Below are 18,281 nucleotides of genomic sequence, written 5' to 3'. Positions count from 1 at the left end.
TTGATAGAACTCTAGTTTCCTTTCCAGGTACGAGTGTACTACCTTCTCGAAAGCTTTGGCTTGGTCCAGCAAGAGTACGTCAACTGGAAGGCCTTCCTCAATCATCTTGGTGATTATGTCATATGATTGAATTAGGTTTGTCTCCACAGAGCGACCCTTCCTGAAACCATGTTGTCCATCGTATAACAGGCTGTTAGTTTCCAGATGTGCAACGATTGCATCATTTAAGACGCCTTCCATGACTTTTGATGGGACAGAAGTCAGGCTGATGGGTCTGTAATTCTGTGGTTTATCTTTCTGTCCTTTTTTGAAAACTGGCATGACATTTGCTGTTTTCCAGTCAGAGGGAATAGTTTTGGAAGCTATTGACATCTGGAATATTCTTGTCAGGGGTTCCGCTATTTCAGCTGCGGTCTCCTTCAGCAACCTAGGATGGATGCCATCGGGTCCCTTTGCCTTGGATGGGTCCAAAGTTTTTAGGCGCTTGTAAGTATCACAAGCTGTGAACTGGATCGGTGGCATAGGGTGTTTGATGTGGGTGGTTGGCATATCCGGTGGGGGGCATCCAGGGTCTTTAGAGAAATTTGACGAGAAGCATTGATTGAGGGTATCTGCCATTACCAATGGGTTGGTTATTTTGGTTCCATCGCTGGAGGTAAAATGATGGATCGACCTGCGGCTTGGGTTGTTTGAAGTGACATATCTCCAAAACTTTTTTGGATTGGTTTTTGCCTCTAGTGCTATCGACTCCTCATATCTTATGGTTGCTTTTCTGGTCGCATTTCTCAGTTTGTTCCTGGCCTTTTTGTACTGCTCTAGATGGGCTGCACTCTCACAATTTTTATACTTTTTCCAAGCTTTCTTTTTCTTATTAATGACTTTTTTTAGCTGTGGTGACATATACGGAAGGGTTCTGGGACGTTCTGAGAAGTAAGTTTTCGTATGCTTCAACTCAAGACTCAGTAGTATGTCCTTGAAAAGCTCCCAGGATGCTTCAGTGTCTTGTTGCAAGGAGTTTTCCCATTCAATCTCTTGTAGGTCCTGGCGTATTTTCTTGTAATCAACAAACGTTCGTTTGATTTTGTTGGTTGGTATCTGATTCAAGATTATTGCACTCAGGATACAAAGATGGTCGCTTGCTCCAAGGGGGAGTAAGTTTGCTGTTGACATAATTTTTTCGGGGTTGTTTGACAGAACGAGATCAAGGAGAGATGGAGTTTGATGATCTCTATGTCTGGTAGGGAACTCAACTGTCTGGACCAGCAGGTTATCAGCAAAGGCTTCAAGAGTTGGATTGGTATAGTTGTTTTGAAGAGTAAAGCCTAAACCATCGACCCACCTGGTGTCCGGCATGTTAAAGTCTCCTGTGATGATGACATTTTTGGGGTTACATATTGTCATTTCATTTATAATATTTGCCACATACTGAAATGATTCTTCGGAGCTGGGGGAGGAAGGGCTACGGTAAATCACGCCAATTCTAAACTTTTCAGACCCTACTGTCAATTCAACCAGGATAGACTCTACCCAAAAATAATTGGCACTTGTGAAAAGGTCAATGTTATTTACCTTCAAGGCTGACTTGATGTATATGGCAACTCCTCTCCTCACATTGGGTCTGTCCAGATTCGAAATGACTGTGTATCCTGGTATCTGAATATGGCTATCCTCCAGTCTATTTTGAGAGTTTTTTGGGGAAATTTCACTTAAGCACACAACGTCTATATCTTCGTGAGCCAGCAACACTTTTAGCTCATTCAGCTTGTTTGGCAAGGAGTCAATGTTTGTTGACAACACTTTCATCACTTGTTTCTGTCTGCTTCTTCTTCTTCCTGAGCCCGCTGGAACTAGCACGTCATCGTTGGATGACGGACTTTCGTCTGCTTTGCTAGATGCTGCGTCAGTTGAATAAGAATCTGGCGAGTTGTATTCCAATTCAACAGAAAGAACGCAGCTAGTGTCAGATTTGGCAGTTTCAAAACTGCATTCCGATGAATGTTCTTGAGCTGATATGGAACTACTATATAATACACTGTTAAATGACACTAAACTACTATTTACATGTCTTTCGTCTGGCTGTGCATCTAGTGCTCCATCGCCCCCAATGCTGGGGGTGGAGCTCGCTGACCGTTTTTTGAAACGACTTTGCCGTTCCGTACTCTGAGGTCAGTCTCACCATTTGCAATCCGTCTTTTAAGTTCCTCTGTAGCGCTCTTACGTTTAGCTCTGTCCTCTCGGGACTCATCGCTGTGGAACTGTATGTCTGCTTTCAGCTCGACGGATTTTTTCAAGATCTTTACCTTGGTGGCAATGTCTGTAACACTAAAAAGAATCGGGGGAGGGCGGTCTGGGACTTGCTGGGTGGGTGGTTTGTTTGCACCGAGTCTTTTCAGGTTCAGAATTTTGACGCCGGGGAGACTATAATCTGAGGCTAGGTGCTGGATCACAAAGTTTGTATCATCGTCTGTAGGTGAGACACCGTAAGCGATGAGGTTCAGTTTCCTGCGTTGTCTGTCCCTATCCTGCCTCATCACTTTTAGGACTTGGTCCTCTAGGTCAGTACCAACTTTTCCCTCCGCGACTAGTTTAGAAATTCTGCTATCGACATCAGCAACAGAACACTTAGATGCCATGTCTCTTTCAATGTTGGAGATCCGATCACTGAGTGGGTTTACTGCCTCGCTTATTTCTTTTGTGATACTGTCCTTAAATAAGTCGAACGAATCATCAAACTTTTTTGTGATTCGATCTTCAAACTCGGAAAGGAGGGTTTTTACTTGGTTACCAATGTTACTTTGATTGGACGACTGCGGTGCCCTGAGTTTGCACACTGGGCATACCCACTGGCAACCAATTCGCCTTGTCATCTTTGTGAAAAGATTGTACTCAGCTAGGGGCATCTCCAAACACTTTATACATAGCCAATTTTCACAAGAATCACATTCAAGGGCAGATGAGTTAGGGTCTAATGCTACCGCGCACGCTGAGCATTTGTCTTGGCCTTTAATCGGACTGTCTTTCTTCCGCTTAGATGACTGCGATGCCATCTGTGGTTCTTTCTCGAAAAGTCTGTAATTAGTTCGTACTCGTAGGTGGCAGCACTTTTATTCACAACCGCGGTTCTGGAAGTCTAACACTGGTCCATATTACACAGGAAAAGTTCTTTTTTCTGGTTCTACAGTTTTGGTTTAGTATATTTGCCAATTTTGTTCTTTGGTTAGTGTTCTATATCCGCCACAATTCACTATTATTCACAGAGCAAAAAACAGCTGGTGTTGCCATATTGCATCACCATCATCAATTCTGAATATTTGAATATTCTGGCCCAGTATGTCTTCAATAACGTCCAACTAGTTAATTTCACTGAAGTTTGCACACAAAATTCTTCAGTTCAAGTCCAGTTAATTTATTCTGAATTCCACCATTAAATAAAGATTTTTCTCTTCCTGCAGACAACAAAACGTTATTTTTCTCGAAGTTATAGCCAATACAATAGTTGGTGTAACTTACTGCAGCACCCAGCCCCAATCTATTCAAAGCCTCCCTCTCTACCCCCCCCCTCCTCAGGAAGTTTTGATTTCCCGGAAATCTTTCCTTGTATCATCTTCCTACCCATTTGTGACGACTTATTTTGTGTTTGATACTAGATAGGTGGCAAACAAAGAAAATCATTGGCAATCTGTTTTTAGTCATCTGAGGAAAGTATCCTTTCTCTTGGTATAGCCCTAGAAAGCAGGATTGAACCACATTTTTATACAGCATAAAGTTTGAGATATGGTCAGTCAGTTAGGTACCCAAAACAATTTCTCTAAAAACATCTAGTAAATCATTCTCTTTTTTGGAGTGCCTATGCTTCAGAACCCTACTTGGTCACTGTAATATGATATGCAATGGGGTCATAACATTCAATAAATTTCCATGTGCACACTATAGTACAGAAATTAAAAGCCTAGAAATATAATCCTCAGTCAGTAAAAGAGGCCCCTCACCCAAACCAGCACCAAGTGTAATTCAAAGCTGTATACACCTGAAAACTACAATACCCCTCCCCCACAAGTTTTCCTCTAGCAACCAATAGAATGGTAGCCAGTAAAGCAAAACACTACCAGAAAAATGTTATGTGTGTCATTTCATTGGTCATTTTGCAAGGAATTGTCCATCAAGAAATAAGTAGCAATGTAATTCTAAGAGTTGAGGTACCCAAATATTCAGGGGAACCAACAGAAGGATTTATAATCCAAAGGGTTCAATTATGGTGGCAAACTTTTTACTAGGCTAGAAACAAATATATATACATATATATATATATATATATATATATATATATATATATATATATATATATATATATATATATATATATATACATTTTTTAAGTTCTTGCACAAATAAAATATTGCCAATGTTTAATAGTTTTAAGGTTGCATATGTTCATTTTTTCTGTTCTCAATAACTCAAAGCCTATCCCAATGTAATGAGTATCTCTGTATTCAAAAGACTGCCAAAGTCTATTAAAAAAAAATTAGACAAATTTGCTGAATGGATGGATGATGAATTGATATGGAGAGTATTAGTAGTAGATACTATCCTCTACATCTAGATAAGTCTACCAATGTGCAAGACCTATCTCAACTGCTTGTTTTTGCATGTTATATATGGCAAAAAAGCATTCATAAAGATATCTGGTTCTGTAAGCCAATAAGCTGTTGAATTGCTGTGGTAATTTTCAATACAAATAATTACCATATAAAAAAAAGCTTTACAGCAGGAGACCTGAGTAGTTTGTGAAAACTGGGTAAAGTAGAACTGTCTGGATATTTTGGTCACATACACAGTGGCTGTTCTCAGCTGATAAACTAAAATAAAACAAATAAACATCAATATTTATACAAAACAAAATAATTATAAATTGTTCCAAGCTCTTTTTTTTAAAGCAGTTACAGATTCAAATTTCTTTGACTTCCTAGTTTCTGGTTCATTAGCTTGCTTTGTATGGAAAGCTTTGTTATCAGGTAAACAGAGGTCAAAAGCATTGGGAGAAATAAAACTTCCTTGATTTGATCAAAGTAAATTGTTACAGGCTGAATTTAAGCGAAATTCACCTGCATCTCTGTTCAAAGCGAGTTTTTTTTTATGGTTTTAGAGGTTTCCCTGGAAACTTATTTTAAACCTTGGTCCCTAGATATCAAAGATATCCCTAGAAACATAATAAATTGGGCAGGAAAATTAGAAACGTGTTCTGCTAGAGCTGATGTGAAATTTTCAGCTTTTTATTTTTATTTTAGGGTTGAAAAATCGATTCTTGATGTTGTAGCTGTCTCATTTCTAAATTCTGGTTAGTATGATCCATATAGGAGATTCTGCAAGCATATGGGATCTTTGCCATATACCCACTTTGCCATAACAGTTACACTTTGCAGATAGACCCACTTTGCCATAACATTGAAGTTCTATCCTTTCCAGAATTCAGAAAACTACTTATAGTATTGCTGATTTTTAAAGCTACTTTTAAACCATTGAATTGTAAAATTCTTTTCATGTTTTCGTGCAGCCCTGGAACATAGGGTAAAGTACAAAAATTATCCTTATCCTCAGTTAAATTTAAGAATTCCTTTGACATCTCCTGAAACTTTTTTCTTCTTGTTGATATAGTCTGGTCAATTAAGTAATTTGATAATTGCTACTTATTATTACATATTGCAGAAAAGACAACTCGTCCTCTATGAAATATGAAGAATGGATACTAACAATGCAGTCTGTTAAAGTTATGGTCAAAACAACGTTTACTAGGCAAGCATGACTTGAGAAACAAGACAAAAATCTATTGTTGTTAGTTGGGTTCCTATATATTTTAAAATCCAGATTATTTTCATTCTTTGAAAGAAGAACATCTAGAGAAGGGAGTATCCCATCTGCTGTTAATTCAACTCTAAAATTTAAATCCGCTCCCACTGAAAAAAAGAGATATTAAAAAAACTCCTAGTTCTTTCTCTTCATGATTCCATACTGAAATTATATTTTCCATATAATGTACCCAGAATTTGTGTTTTGAGAAATGAGTTTAATGCTATTGTTTCTGTTTTTTCAACAAAAATATATGCTAATAGTTGACTTAATAGAGCCTCCCCCTCCATAGGTAAACCATTTATCTGGTAAATAATTCCTTTCTGAATTGAAAAGAATAAGAGTACATATTACACAATAAGAGAAAATATTACTCAACCTTACTAAATCCATTATTACATTGACTTCCAGATCTGTTTAACCACTTATTACGTTGGATTATTTTGGGTATGCAGCTGACTAACTGTATTTTGAATGGTAGGCTGTACAAAAACATGTACTTTAATCCTGCTTTCTAGGGCTGTAATGAAAGAAAGGTTGGGGTGGGTAAGGCACATTCTGCAGACAAAGGATGGCTGATTGCCAAAGATTGTTCTTTTTGGACAACCGTCCAGGGCTAAATAGAAAGCATTTCATCTGTGGTTTGAGTGAGGAGATGTTGCAAAGGAAGATTTAATGGAAATGGGAACTGCCTGGAAGGGTGTAATGAGGAAGGTTGTGAGTAAAATAGGATGGAGGGGGAGCGTGCGTAGCTGTGGTGACCTCAGGTGGCTTAATGGTCTGTTGAGTAGTAAGTAGTAGTAGTAATTTATGATTGAAACTATTTTCCATGACTTCTTTAATGATTTCTTCACTTGCTTTTGTTGACATACTAGATGGTCAGTCATCTTGATATGAGTTATAAATTCAACTCAATGGATCAAAATTTTTCATCAATTCCCCCTAAATCTAAAACTTAGAAATAACAGCTGAATAGTGACAGTCCTATTATTTGACGGTGCAAACAGTAGCAAACCACTGGAAATTTTGGGCACATACACACCAGCCATTTTCAACAGATAAGTAATGCAATAGAAATAAAACAGTGGCATCTATGCAAAACAAAATAATAACAAATTTTTTAATTTTCTTATTTTTTTCAGAGGAGTTACAGATACAGATTTTTTGAATTCCTATTTTCTGCATCATTGGTTTCATTTGCCTGAACAGGTTTATTATCAAGTAACTAGAGGTTAAGAGCATTTATAATAAAGTTTAGGTGTAATCTTTCCTTTGTCTTTCAATCACTTTCATTTGTTTTTAAACTTATCTGTTTACGAGTCTGCTAGATCATAAGATAGCCTTTCATAGGTTCTTTCACCCTTCAATAAATTCCTTAGTTTTGTTTTGTGGTCCTTAGTATTCATCACTACTAAAGTGTTCCTCTTATCTGCTTTTGTAATAGTTAACATCTTTTACTAGTCTTACGTTTATGTGTAAAGATGTTTCTATTAAAGAAATAATTTCCTTTACGGGGACCTTATTTAATTAAAACAAAATTTTGGACCTTTCTCCAAGACTAAATATTGTTGTTCTGTTAACACTTTTGACAGAAAAATTAACTAACCCTGTGCCAAGAATTAAGAAGGTTTGACTTCTTTGTTTTCAGCTAATTTTAAGAACTTTTTGAGCAAGTTTTCTCTGGAGAGGCGAAAATCATGATCAAAGTGATATTTTGCTGTTTGTTAAATAAAATAAATCAATTTTACTAACCTTTTTTTATATTAGACTAGCTGTTGGGGTGGCGCTTCGCGCCCCTCTAAGCCCTCCCGCGCGCGTAAGTCGTTACGCGCCATATTAGTTACGCGCCATTGTAGTTGTGTCCCTTTGTCCCACCTGTGAATATATATATATATATATATATATATATATATATATATATATATATATATATATATATATATATACTAGCTACACCTAGTTGGTAGGGTGCTTCGCGCCCCCCCAAGCCCCCCCCCCGCGTGCGTAAGTCGTTAAGCGCCATATTAGTTACGCGCCATTGTAGTTGTGTCCCTGTGTCATATAAACAGATTGTCAGGTTTACTGACTTTTGAACATGCAACATATAATTGTCCATGGGAAAAACAATCCGTATTCAGATCTATACCTCATTATTCTAATGATGTGTCCCTGTGTCCCGGTCGTCACTTATATTCCCTGTGTCCCGGTCGTCATTTGTGTCCCAGTATCCCAGTCTGTAATTTCTCTTTGAGTGTCCCGGTCGTTATTTATATTCCCTCTGTCCCGGTCGTCATTTGTGTCCCGGTCTGTAATTTCTCTTTGAGTGTTTTTTCTTTTTAGTATTTTTTAGTTTTTTACATTTTTTCTTTTTTCAGTTTTCTTTTTCTTCTTTATTTTTCAGCTTCACTATGAAATACATATCGCCGAATCTTTGTTTTTTTAACTAAAATCTGGTAGGCATTGATGACCTTATCCAAGTCAAAATCCCAAACCCAATCATCATCGCTATCATTTTCAGTTTTGATATGTTTTGACTCTCGCTGTCCAGGTTGATCTTCATCTAACTGCGCGGTTTTGCGTTCTTTAGCCTCAAGCCTGTTTCCTTGCTGTTCTTTTGATTCCTCGGCACGCTTTCTTTTCTGACTTTCTCTATCAGCAGCAAGTTTTTTGGCATAGACTCTTTGAGCATCTTCATCAGCTTTTGCCATTGTAAGTTCATCAGTCATTTTAAACTTAAACATTAATAGATTTCTACGTGAACATATATGTCTTAAATATCTTTAATGACGTCACCGTCATAGCAAAAATGACGACAACTAACTTCATGACGTCAGCCGATACAGAAACATGACGTCACCTGATCCACAGACAGACAGACAACTTATTTTTATATATATAGAAGATATATATATATATATATATATATATATATATATATATATATATATATATATATATATATATATATATATATATATATATATATATATATGTTTTTAACTACGTAAAACTTGCAAATATACAACATTTTTCACTGTCCCATTGTCTGTGCATATAAATAGATTGTCAGGTTTACTGACTCTTGAACATGCAACATATAATTGTCCATGGGAAAAACAATCCGTATTCAGATCTATACCTCATTATTCTAATGATGTGTTTCTGTGTCCCAGTCGTCATTTATATTCCCTTTGTCCCGGTCGTCATTTATATTCCCTGTGTCCCGGTCGTCATTTTTGTCCTGGTGTCCCAGTTTGTAATTTCTCTTTGATTGTCCCGGTCGTCATTTATATTCCCTGTGTCCCGGTATCCCGGTCGTCATTTGTGTCCCAGTGTCCCGGTCTGTAATCTCTCTTCAAACAATCCTTGTGTCCTGGTCGTCATTTATATATCTTCCCTGTGCCCCCGACGTCCCCTTTGTAGTTGTGTCCCTGTGTCCCGGTCGTCATTTATATTCCCTGTGTCCCGGTCGTGATTTGTATCCCGGTGTCCCAGTCTGTAATTGCTCTTTGAGGTTCCCGATCATCATTTATATTCCCTGTGTCCCTGTGTCCCGGTCGTCATTTGTGTCCCGGTGTCCCGGTCTGTAATTTCATCAGTTGACAAACATGACGTCAGTCGACACACAAACATGACGTCACTCGACAGACATAACACACAGACAACTTATTTTTGTATATACAGATTTTCCAGGAAAAGTTTATCAATCACTTTCAAAGCTCTTTTGCTACTTTTATCTTTGATAAGGCAGTTCAATGTCTGTAAACTTTGTTCAGACTTTTCTCCTTAAATAGTGCCTAAACGTAAGTTAAATCTTATTGAAGGAGGCAAAATCTTCTTCTTCTTACATTGCAAAAGAAAATTTTTTTGATTTATAATATTATCCGATCTCTTATGGGTGTTTATATTGTTATATGCTTGTTTGGTCACACCACCCCCATTCATGCAACATAGGTATTTTCGAGGACCAAATAGCCTTTCTATGACATATAAACATATGTTCAATTGGGAAGATTTTTTTTTTTATTTTACAGTGAAGACAATAACAAGATCTCTGGATATTTTGGTCACATACACAGTGGCTGTCCCCAGCAGAAAAATCAAACTAATACCAATAGAACATTGATATTTATGCAAAACAAAATAATTACATATTGCTAAGTGCTGTTGTTGGTTTCAAAGTAGTTACATATGCAAATCTCTTTGATTTCCTAGTTTCAAGTTCTTTGCCTTGATTTGTATGAAAAGCTTCATTATGAGGTAAACAGAGGTCAAAAGGATTGAGAGAAATGAAAGTTACTCTATCTATACATATAAAAATAAATTGTTTGTTTGTGTGTCTGTCGACTGACGTCATGTTTGTGTGTTGACTGACGTCATGTTTGTCGACTGACGTCATTGTTAGGATTGAGCTGTATGTCGTCATGAAGTTATTTGTCGACTGACGTCATGTTTGTCAACTGATTAAATTACAGACCAGGACACCAGGACACAAATGACGACCGGGACACAGGGAATATAATACGGGGACACAGGGAATGTTTGATTAGCAATCACCATCAACAAAGCTCAAGGGCAATCATTAGTATAATGAGGTATAGATCTGAATACGGATTGCTTTTCCCATGGACAATTATATGTTGCATGTTCAAGAGCCAGTAAACCTGACAATCTATGTATATGCACAGACAATGGGACAGCGAAGAATGTTGCATATCCGCAAGTTTTACGTAGTTAAAAACATATATATATATATATATATATATATATATATATATATATATATATATATATATATATATATATATATATATATATATATATATATATATATATATATATATATATATATATATATATATATATATATATATATTATATATATATATTTATATATATATATTTATATATATATATATATATATATATATATATATATATATATATATATATATATATATATATATATATATATATATATATATATATATATATATAAATATATATATATATATATATATATATATATATATATATATATATATATATATATATATATATATATATATATCTATCTATATTCACAGGTGGGACACAGGGACACAACTACAATGGCGCGTAACTAATATGGTGCGCAACGACTTACGTGCGCGGGGGGGCTTTGGGGGGCGCGAAGCGCTCCCACCAACTAGGTGCTGGGGTGGCGCGAAGCGCCACCCCAACAGCTAGTTACACCATAGTAAATTATCATAAATAGAATGTAAGCCTAATTCACCAGCATCTCTGTTCAAAGCCATGTTGTTGATTAAGATTTCTGAACTCCAATGATTTGTTTTAAATCTAATAAGCTTTCCATTGAGGAAATTATATCCTCGATAGAAAGATCTTTATGCATAAACGTACGACTAATAAAAGATGTTAGCTAAGTAAGGGCTTCTGCAGTTAAAAGCTTTCTAATTTTACAATCAAGCCTGAAACTCTTAATAAGTACCTTAGAGACCTAAGGATTCTAAATATTTACATAAGTTTGAATCAGTTACTTTTATGAAGGCAGGAAAGTTAGGAATGGATATTAAGGACTACAAAACAAAACTAAGGATTTTATTAAAGGATAAAAAAACTAGAGCTAAGAGCTCATATGGCACTTGTGATGAGGTCAGAAGAGCCAAGAGCTCGTATGGTATGAGCTCTAGTACAATTCTAAGAATCAATAGATTAATTTAAAAGGAAAATCAGAGGCTTAATGTGGGTATGATTTAAAATAAGAGCTCTGAGACACGAGGTCCTACTAAAAATTAAATTTCATTAAGATCCGATCACCGGTTAAAGTTAAAAACATTTCATTTTTTTTCAATTTTTTCTCTCCCTTCAGCCCCCCAGATGGTCGAATCGGGAAAACGACTGCTAGCAAGTCAATTTGTGCAGGTCCCTGACATGCCTACCAATTTTCATTGTCCTTGCACGTCCAGATGCACCGAGCTCACATAAGCATTGGAAATCCCCCCCCCCCCCCAACTCCCCCAAAGAGAGCAGATCCGGTCCGGTTATGTCAGTCATGTATCTTGGACTGGTGCTTATTCTTCCCACCAAGTTTCATCCTGATACTTCCACTCTAAGCATTTTCAAAGATTTTAGGTTCCCCCTCCAACTCCCCCCAATATCACCGGATCAGGTCGAGATTTAAAATAAGAGCTCTGATTTTTTCTAATTTTTCCGAATTAATCGTCCCCCCACTCCTTCCCAGATGGTCGAATCGGGGAAACGGCTATTTTTAATTTATTTTGGTCTGGTCCCTGATACGCTCGCCAAGTTTCATTGTCCTAGCTTATCTGGAAGTGCTTAAACTAGCAAAACCGGGATCAGATAGACCAACAGAATTTGCGGTTGCTATATGTCACTTGGTAAATACCAAGTACCATAAAAACTATAGAAGGTGTTCTTATGACCCAAATGACTGGTATACAAATAAGTTCTAAAACAAGTTAAAGTGTTTGAAAGACGAATGAAAAATCACGCCTCATCTTTGTTATAACTGCTTCCAATGCATATTATTCTGTCCTAAACTATATGGATTTCCTAAGATCCATAAGCTGAATATTCCACTACAACCAATTCTGTCCTGCACAAAGTCACCTATAAGTGTTCTAAGCAAGTGGCTAGCTTCCGTATGCAAATCAATTTTGTTAACAAAAATTTGTTTTATAAAGAATTACTCAGAATTTGTTAAAAAACAAATAGAAGTGAAAATTTTTTTTAAACTCAATAATTTCAAGCTTTGTTATCGTGTCAATGTATACAAATATTGATGGAAAAGCAGCTGAAATTCTTCTTGAAAGAAAGTTGTAAAGAAATTTGGATGTAATTAGTGGTACAACAGACCTGGAAGTCAATGCAATAATAGATTTAGTAAGGTTTAGTAAAGCATTCTCGTTATTTCAGAAAGGAATTTTTGAACAAGTGAATGGTTTACCTATGGGTGCTTCATTAAGTGATTTATTAGCAAATAGTTTGTTGTTGATAATATAGAAACCAAAGTGTTCGATATACATTTACTGAAAAATAAAGTCTGGAGACGTTATATAGACAATATAATTTTAGAACAAGTAGGTTTTTGGAGTCTCTTTTTTTGGGAGGGGGATTTAAATTTTACAGTTGAAAATATACATTATTTTTATTATTACGGGCCTCACAGCTCCATCACAGATGATGATTTGCCGCTAGTCCTGATAATTACCTCATTTTCCAAAACTGAGATATTTGTTATATCTTCTCTTGAATGCGTCAAGGGAAGGATTTTCCGGGATTACCTCTGCCAGCAATCTATTCCATGTAGCCACCGACTGCTCGGCGAAACTTGTGTTCTGATATTCTTGGCGGAGAATACCCTGCTGAAGGTAGTCCTGACGAGCTGTATTTCGGGGACTTGATCGCAAAGGTTTTGCTCTATCAGGAACGAGCTTCAATAGCTCCTCTGTTGGAAGGTTATGCATTTACTTGTGAAAAACCGACTTGAATGCAACATTGAGGCATTCCTGGATCAACTATGGGGTTTTAGCTTTCGTGTTGCCAAGGTTGCTAGAAATTGAGCACAAACTGCTCGATTTTGAATTCGTTAGTGTGGAGTGATGTGGCTTTTTGGTGTACCAGCGAAAAGAGGACATGCATATTCCATGACAGGTCCGATGCACAAAATGAAAAGTAGCAGAAAAGACTTATCAAGTAGAAGACTTTTGCATCTTAGGATAACTCCTAACTTCTTGGAGCAAGAGGGTCCAATTTTGCTGAAAAGCCCAGTCCCTTAGGGATTCAAAGAGAAGTTAACTCCAAGTAGGCGCAGTGTATCAACCCGCGTTATTGCCTCTCCTTTGAAGACGAAATAAGGATGAGCCCTCATATTACGCACCTTATAAATTAGGAGCTCTTTTGTTTTCGATGCGTAAAAACTTACAAACCATGCATCTGCTGACACCTCAATCCTCTCCAGGTCGGTCTGAAGCTCTTTGTGGGGTGTGCTGGGATTTTCGTCTTTTCCAATGGAAGTTTTTGTTGTCGTGTCATCAGTAAAGTGATCATGTTTTTTCACAAGGTTGTCCCCTAGGTCGTTTATGAACACCAAGAAAAGAGTTTGCTCAAGAATACTTCCGTAGGATACTCCTGATAAGACTGGGTGCTCTTTCGATATGAAGCCGTCGAGGACTACTTCTAATGATCGTTGACGAAGAAAGTCAGCAAGCACCTCAAATAGTCGACCATCAATTCCTTAGGATTTCAGTTTACAAAGAAGTCCCTTGTGCCATACACAATCAAAGGCTTCTACGATATAAAAGGAGAGAAGGCGAATATTATGCCCCTGAGAAAGGAGCTCAAGCAACTCTTAATACTGTGCAATCAGACAGTCTAATGTAGACCATTTTGTGTGAAAACTGTATTGCGTGTCTGCCAGCAACAGATGTAATTCAAGGTAAAGGTTCTTATTAATGATGCTTTCATAAACTTTACCTGCGCAGGAAAACAGACTTACTGGACGATATGACCCTGCATTAGTAAGGTCAGACCTTGCCTCTGGATAGGGACCATATGAGCAATTTTCCAGGCTTTCAGGAATGATCCTGCTGCAAAGCATTTTCTATACCGACAGGCGGGAGGACCAGAGCAAGTTCTGGTGCACATTTTTAAGAATGAGACTGGAATGATTTCGGGTTCGGAAGGTTTGGTGACATCCAGCTGGCTTAGGGTTTTGAATACCTTACTAATAGTTATGCTAACGTTGATGATTTTTGCATCTGTTTGTGGCGGAAAGGGGGGAGGGGGGACCCCATCTTCATCAAGTTAGGAGGCCTTTGAAAAGGCTTGGACAAGAGAATCTGCTTTTTCCTGTCCTGACTGGATCATCGTCCCTTAAACATGGAGCGAGGGAATTGATGTTGATTTAGATGATAGTAGAGCCTCTTTGACAACCCTCTACCACCGCTTTGCAGGGGCACTTTTCACTTTTCGGTCGAACGCCATTTGTTGTGAGCCTTCTTTCTGACCCTGGTTGCTTTTCTACAACCAGCATTGAACCATGGCTTATGTCGAGATGAGACTTTTCTGTTATTAATCGGAAGAATTGCTCAATTGCTCCCGTAATCCATTTTTCTTAATGGGCCACTGCTTTATGGGGGGCTTCTTTTAAACATTTAGTCCACGGCTTTGCCAATAAGAAGTTTCGCGGACCATCCCAGTCTATGCGGTGTTACTGCCTGATCATTCGTTCGTGCTTCACAGGTGGAGGTATTTTGAGATTTCCACATGCTATAACTGCCACATGGTCACTGGGAAAATGGATAGCTTCAACACTAAACTAATCCGAAAGATCAGTTAAGAAGAGATCAAGCCGGGATGATCCCTGAGGGCCAATATGAGTGTCGATTTCAGCAAGCTGTTCTAGGCCATAAGCAAGACTTAGATCTAGCAGAGCTACGCCTTCCGCATCAGTCGTATGACTTTTCAGCTAGTGGCCATGATGAATGTTGAAGTCTCCTTGGATTATTATACCTGATTTGGGGAACTTTTGCCTCACAAATTCCAAGCAATCTTCAAGATATTCGGTGCTTTTCATCTTTGGTGGGTTATAGACTGTACCAATAACAAGCAATTTGTTTGGTAAGTTTACTTTCACCCAAAAGACCTCCTTATCGCTAGGAATCGAAGGCGCTGAAAATGGCATGCTATTTTAGGGTACATAGCAACACCACTTCCACCAAAGGTCGAACTTCCTGGGTTTTTGCGATCCAGCCTTAACAGAGTGTAATCACGAATCTCACTATCAATGACGCCAAAATTCAGGTTGGTCTTGGATACATACATGACAGAAGGGGAAACCTCATTCACCTTATGCTGTAGGTGATCCAACTTGGATCAGAGACCGCGTATATTGCAGTGGTAATATTAAATGTATCCATAAGAATCGTCTTGGGACCGCATTTGGTCGTCTATTAGAAGGAAGTCTGATCCGAGGCTGTTTTTTCCGTTTGAAAACTTGGTAAATACCGGCTGAGTCGGTAGTTGGCCCAAACAACAGACAAAAGAACCCCTAAGACAGACCAACAGGCCAATCATCAGGCCTCATCAGATTAGGAGCAGTCATAAGACCTCATACTGAACCTCAGCAAGTTTGGTGGTGACCCCAATGGGGCTAGGAGTCGGTACCTTGCGGTACCTATCACTATCAAGCTCTGCGGGCAGGGACGCCAATCCCTGAGTGGCTTGCCGGAGCATACCACCGCATACCCAATATGAAGAGGCCCTTATCCAAATCTGGGTCTTCTACCCTATGTCACAGTTTTCCTATTGGAGGGGATCCTCCCACGATGGTATGAAAAAAAGGAAACATCCTTTTTCGGTGTTCTTCTTTTAAAAAAGGAAAATAGTCTGGATACTAAAATCTATAGAAAACGAACTAACAAGAACATATTTTCGTTTTTTTCTCAAGTCCTGTTTGCCAAGTAAGAGTTGGATGGATCATAGCTTTTACAGACCGCATTTTCAGTACTTGCTCTCCGAAATTTATAGAGTAACAGTTGTCTTTTCTGAGAGACATACTAATAAGTAACAATTATCCAAGTCGGTTAATTGACCAGACTATTTCAAGAAGAAGAAAAGAGTTTCTGAGGCAAAATTTTGAGGTAGCCTCTTGATCCAGCTTAGTTGAAAGGTTCAATAAATATGCCTTTGGAGATGACATAATCCCCCATAGTTCATGGGAATAAACTGTAAGTTATGCAGTTTACCCATTGTTCACATATAGTAGTCTATTTGATATTGGGAATGTGTTTTGGGGTATTTTCTGTGGGGGGATTTTTATATGGGGAGAATTTTCTATATGGAGGAAGGCTTCTCGGGAGAATTTTATACAAGGGGAGGGAAGGGGATTTCCTGGCATGGTTTGAAAAATGGTCAGAAATTATATTAAAAAAAACAAGTTTTTTCAACTGAAAGCAAAGAGCAACATTGATACTTAAAACGAATAGAAATTATTTCATACATTAGGGTGGCAACCCCATCCTTAAACCTTGCCCTTTACGCTAGAGTTTTAAAGTTCTTTCAATATATATCTCATTCAAATTCCATGGCCCTAGTGTTTAAGTAGTCTTTCCTGAAGAAATCTGGTAAAGAGTCAAACTTTTTTACTTTTTCTCACAGTTCTTTACGATAGACTGTTTAAACACAGTGTTGTTTAATTGAAACGAGGTGTATTTTTAAAAAACTTTTAGACGCTAGCGTAAAAAGCAGGGGTTGAAGAATTGACGTATATTAGCCCCTCTAATATACTGAATTGCTTCTGGTCGTTTTAAGTTTTAATATTGCTTCTTATTTCCAGTTCAATTTATTTTTATTATTTAATTAAATGCTCAAAACAATTTTTTTAAAAATCTGTGACAGATAAACGCAGGTCTAGATGGCACAATTACTTTCAGTCCTGTTGAATTTGTGATAATTGCTGATATTTGACCAAATTTCTGAATTAGTTTGGAAACGTCCTCAAAAAGAAGTGCTTTTCAAAAAAAGTGAAGGGCCAAATATTAGTATTTGCCGTGAGAAAAAAAACTAAATAATCACATCAGCAGTAGAGTTCCTTGAAAAACCTCTACATAAGAGTTCTGATTTTGATGATGAGATTTTCATGACAATCAATTGTGTTTTTAGCCCACCCCCCTTTCGAAAAATCAGGCAAATTTCTCCAGGCTTATAACTATGCATGGGTAACTTTAAACTTACTGTAATGCGTTATATACATTTGCACTAAGTATTTGGCATGACATTTAGAATGTCATACAAATTGAAATGCAAGAATGTAAAGATGAGAAAAGAACTTAAAGAGGAACGAAGCATTAAAATGTGAGATAAAGGAATGTAAAGTGGAGTACACGGATAAAATTGCCGAGCACCTGGAAGATGCAGCTAGACGGTATAATAGTAAAACATTATACTGGCATGTTAATAAATTGAGAGGGAGTAGTCAATGTGGATTTGCCCCACATGAAGATAGGAAGGAGGCCACAATTAGTGATAAGAAAAAAGCTAGAGAGATGGACAGAACATTTTAAGAATGTGCTACACCGGGATAAAGTTACAGGGAAAGATATAAAGGAAAATGAAACAGTTTGTAACACCTTGCTATTTTGATTACTAACGATAAAAATAATTTATATTTTACCCGCTTGCAAAAGGGAACAAAGGAGATTAAAAAAAAAGAACAAGAACGAAATTATGATTAACACAAATAAAGAGACAAATAAACAAAAACAAACAATTAAAAAAAGCAAGAAAACATGGGAAATTTAGTAAAATAGGCGGATAAGACGGCTATTAGGATCAAGTCAGATTCGCACGTCATCAGTTAAATTTGAACCTGATATTTTCTGGGAGAAAATAATATCTTTAGGTAAATGCTA

General features: G+C 37.4%; 2 protein-coding genes across 6 annotated transcripts in view; one reads left to right on the top strand and one right to left on the bottom strand.

Moving 5' to 3' along the window:
• LOC136030462 (uncharacterized) overlaps window positions 1-18,281 on the bottom strand; it is a 417,595-nt gene that overhangs the window by 4,471 nt on the left and 394,843 nt on the right. For 3 of the 5 annotated variants that reach the window (XR_010618290.1, XR_010618287.1, XR_010618289.1), the window contains exon 2: window positions 4,744-4,856. The exons of the other annotated variants lie outside the window; for them this stretch is intronic. The gene's annotated coding sequence lies outside the window, so the exon portion shown is untranslated. The remainder of the gene's footprint in view (window positions 1-4,743; window positions 4,857-18,281) is intronic. 5 annotated transcript variants of the gene reach the window in all.
• The window catches only part of LOC136030455 (thioredoxin, mitochondrial-like), a 36,268-nt gene that overhangs the window by 4,761 nt on the left and 13,226 nt on the right, over window positions 1-18,281 (top strand). The window lies entirely within an intron of this gene.

This window comes from Artemia franciscana, chromosome 1 (assembly GCF_032884065.1).
Source record: "Artemia franciscana chromosome 1, ASM3288406v1, whole genome shotgun sequence".
Lineage (NCBI taxonomy): Eukaryota > Metazoa > Arthropoda > Branchiopoda > Anostraca > Artemiidae > Artemia > Artemia franciscana.
The sequence above is the reverse complement of the archived record's forward strand: the minus strand, read 5'-3'. Positions and strand labels throughout refer to the sequence as shown.